The sequence below is a fragment of the Lonchura striata genome, chromosome 14 (genome assembly GCF_050655825.1).
Source record: "Lonchura striata isolate lonStrDom1 chromosome 14, ASM5065582v1, whole genome shotgun sequence".
NCBI classification, from domain to species: domain Eukaryota; kingdom Metazoa; phylum Chordata; class Aves; order Passeriformes; family Estrildidae; genus Lonchura; species Lonchura striata.
This window is the reverse complement of record NC_140716.1, coordinates 2,008,781-2,012,595: the sequence shown is the minus strand read 5'-3', so window position 1 is coordinate 2,012,595 and position 3,815 is coordinate 2,008,781. Positions and strand designations below refer to the sequence as shown.

Here is a 3,815-nt window from a genome sequence, read left to right as displayed (position 1 = left end):
CTCCCTGGGCTGGATTTACAAGAACGTGCCAATATCTGTCACCTACGTTGGACAGTGTGTCCCCAGCCTGAACCAACAGAAAAATGCCAACACCACAGTGAGACATGGAGGGCATGAAGAAGGAGAAAAAGGACAAGGCACACCCAATTTCCTCCAGCTTGTCCCCTTTGGACCCCTCATCTAGAATCCTAAAATTTTACTTTTGCACCCGTGCCACACTTAATTATTACTGATATCAAACCCTCAGAGCTGGTAATTGATCCTGTAAGATTGAAAACTCTTTTCCATGGACAGAGATCACAGCCAGTGTCTCTGGGGGCTCTGTAGAGAGACACTGCCTGTGATCTCTGTCCAGGTGTCCCAGGGCAGCCAGAGGCAAGCTCTGGACTCCCACACTTTTCCTTCTGGGAATTGCAGCTGTCTCCTCATTCCCAGTGGAATCTTCGGTAGCTGCTCCTTGAACTGCCTGAGGGTTTTTGGAAATGCTGAGGTGGAGCTTCTTCAAGTGGAGAGCAGAATATGGAGAATTCTCCATTCTGCTCCATGAAGCATTCCAGAGAATTCCTCCCCGTTAAATGTGGACATTTAGTCCAGGACAACCTTGTTTGCTCTTCCTCTGGCATTTTTAAATATTTTTTTTAAACTTTATTTTAAGGGTATTTTAATTCAGTTTCTCTTTTTTATTAAGCTTTTGGTAAAATTTCTCTGTATTAACTTTTGATTAAATTTCCCTGCGTTTCTTTGTACCCACGTGCCCTTAAAGAAAGGAAATTTTGTATATTGAGCCTGAGGAGAATTGATGGAAGTCAACTCTCCAGTCCAGAGGGCTGGACTGGAGTTGCTCACCCTCCGGGTGTGTTGCTGATGGGTGTAGAAAAAGGGTTTGTTTTTTTGTTTTTCAAGTGGTGGTTGATGTTTTTTTGGCTTTTCCTTGCGTCCCAAGTGGAGCTCCCCCTCCAAGGGGCCCTTTGTACGCAGTGGGGTCTCTCCCTTCCCCGTTTTTGGCGTGAGGGCTCCTTCGGAATGAGATGAAGGAGATGTAAATCTCCAGTTCCTTTTGTTAGAGTACAGGAAAACCACAATATTTTTGTTATAATATAGCTGAAACAACAACATTGTCATCCATTGCTGGGGCAGTACATTAAATATTGCTGAGCTCTGGAAGCCTCCTTCTTTGGGAGCATCTACTTCAAAGCAAGATCCTTCAAAAAAAAAAATAAAATTCCTGGAGAGTTCTTTGTTAATGCTGACTGTTTCCTATCCCCCTCCAGGAAGTGTGGAGGGTTTTGTTGGTTTTTTTTTTGCTACATCTCAGGATGGATTTTGGTAGCCTCCATTCAATCTCCAGGCTGTCCCTGTGAATTTTAAAGAACACCAGAGCCTGGAAATAACAACAAGCTGTGGGATCAACTGGTATTGCCACAGGTTTTGCTCTTTGCTCTTAATCCTGGTGGGGAAAAGTGATTTAAAATCCTCCTCAGTGGAGGGAAGGAGCAGGGAACCAGGAGAGCAGAGCCCAGGTTGGGCTGGAAGCCGAGGAGCTGCTCTGGGATGAAGAATCAGGAGTGCAGAGCCCCAGGTCAGGGTGAGGATCCCTGGAAGCTGAGGAGCTGCTCTGGATGCAGATCCTGGAGTGGGAACCAGGAGAGCAGAGCACAGGTTGGGCTGTGGATCCCTGGAAGCTGAGGAACTGCTCTGGATGGAGATCCTGGAGTGGGAACCAGGAGAGCAGAGCCCAGGTTGGGCTGTGGATCCCTGGAAGCTGAGGAGCTGCTCTGGATGCAGATCCTGGAGTGGGAACCAGGAGAGCAGAGCCCAGGTTGGGTCTGTGTAGGGTGAAAATCCAGGGAAAACGAGGTCACATTCCAGAGAGATCCCTGAATTACCCCAGTGGCTGTAGGATCCCCGTTCCCAGCAAGGAAAGGCAGGAATGCATCCACTCGTGGCTCTCCGTGGGTCAGTAAACAGAAAGGATGGAGCAGAGGCTGATCCCGTTTGACTCCTGATGCTCCAGAGTGTCCTGCTTGGAGCCAAAGCAAATGTTTCCTTAGGGATCATTCCAGGGAGCCTGGCTCCTGCTCTCCTTGCAGGCCAGAATTAGAAGCACATTTTAAAAGCAAAGAAAATTTTTCTTTTTTTCCCCCCCCCCTCCCTCTCCCAGTAAACTTCCGTGTTCATTTTGGTGTGGGGAAAAGACAATCCCTGGACAGACTCTGGAGGTTTTTTTCCATTATCAGTAAACATGGGATGAGCAAATAACTGAGTTCCTGCCCAAAATGCCCCCCAATTTGATATTGCATCTATTAGCTCAGAGTTTGAGCTGAAGTGTGTTTTGATTAGAAGTAGAATAAAAAGTTGAGAGCCGAGTATTTGTAATTCTCCATCACTTGTTAAATCCTCGCTCTTTGCTTCAATGCAAATTGTTCCAAGGAGGATTTTCTTTTAAGAGGTCTTCAGGGATCTCGAATTTTAGATGTGCATTGACATAAAATTAAATGTTCGAGTGCACAGCTGGGGTTCTGGGCGAGGTGGAGGAGATGTTTCTGCTCTGTGAGTGTTCCCAGGGAAGGGGGAAATTTTCCTTCAGCTGCACCAGCCTGGAGAGCAGCTCTGTGGTCTTGGAGGAAAATCCCAGAATAATGAGGTTGGGAGAGACCTCTGAGATCATCAAGTCAAACCCATGCCCTGACACCTCAACTAGACTGCAGCACCGAGTGCCGTGTCCAGTCTTTTTTTAATTTTTTTTTTAAATTTTAATTTTTAAAATGAGAGGAAAATGAAACAATTGAGGTCCAGCTCCACAGGTGCTGGTCCAAAGCTTGGCTTAAGGTGGGGATGGGCTGAGCTAAGCTGGAGGTTGCTGCAGACCCCCCTGCACCAGGAGAATTCCCTGGCAGAGAAGCTGTGGCTGCTCCATCGCTGGGAGAATCCAAGGCCAGGCTGGAGCAGACCTGGGAGAGTGGAAAACTGCCCATGGCAGGGCGTGGAGCTGGACCTAAAGCTGAACCTAAAGCTGCCTTCCAGCCCAGTCCAGGGTGGGATTCCACGTGGCAGCACAGAATTCCCAGGCTGGCATCCCATGGCACTGTTGGTCCTGGCAGCGGGACATGGGGTTGGGCTGCTCCTTGTTATTCCCAGAGCATTTTGCTCCATTCCCAGCAGGACACCCTGGATCCCAGAACATCCCAGAGCATCCCAGAGCATCCCAGAGGATCCCAAAGCATCCCAGAGCATCCCAGAGGATCCCAGAGCACCCCAGAGCATCCCAGAGCATCCCAGAGGATCCCAGAGCATCCCAGAGGATCCCAGAACATCCCAGAGCACCCCAGAGCATCCCAGAGCATCCCAGAGGATCCCAAAGCATCCCAGAGCATCCCAGAGGATCCCAAAGCATCCCAAAGCATCCCAGAGCATCCCAGAGGATCCCAGAGCATCCCAGAGCCCCTGGCAATGCTGGGCACCCAGCTGCCCACGGGCTGCTCTTTATTCACCCCCCTACACCAGGATGGGAGAGCTGGAGCTGCTTCCCAAACCATTCCTGCTCCTGCCTAATATTGGGATCTGCTGTTCCTATTGCTGCTGTAAGAGTGGGAAACTTTTCTCTCTGTCTTATTAAATCTATTTTTCAAGCTGTCACTTAAGCAGGTCTAGTGACAGAGTCGGATGTTTATGTGGCCCTGGACACTTGAACTCTGGTGTTTTCAATCACAACAGCACCTTTTGCCAGCCGGTCTGAATTAAAAACTCCCCCTGACCTTTTACCCCCGGCCCTCTTAAATTCATGCTTTAAAAACAGCTTAATGAGGGGTTTACTG

General features: G+C 48.8%; 1 protein-coding gene across 3 annotated transcripts in view; it reads left to right on the top strand.

Annotated features, from left to right (window-relative positions):
* The first annotated feature begins 337 nt into the window (after nucleotides 1-337).
* Nucleotides 338-3,815, top strand: part of LMF1 (lipase maturation factor 1) — a 126,415-nt gene continuing 122,937 nt past the window's right edge. Inside the window, exon 1 of one of the 3 annotated variants that reach the window (XM_085592075.1) lies at nucleotides 338-3,581. The gene's annotated coding sequence lies outside the window, so the exon portion shown is untranslated. The remainder of the gene's footprint in view (nucleotides 3,582-3,815) is intronic. The other 2 variants (XM_085592077.1, XM_085592076.1) reach the window with 2 other exon arrangements.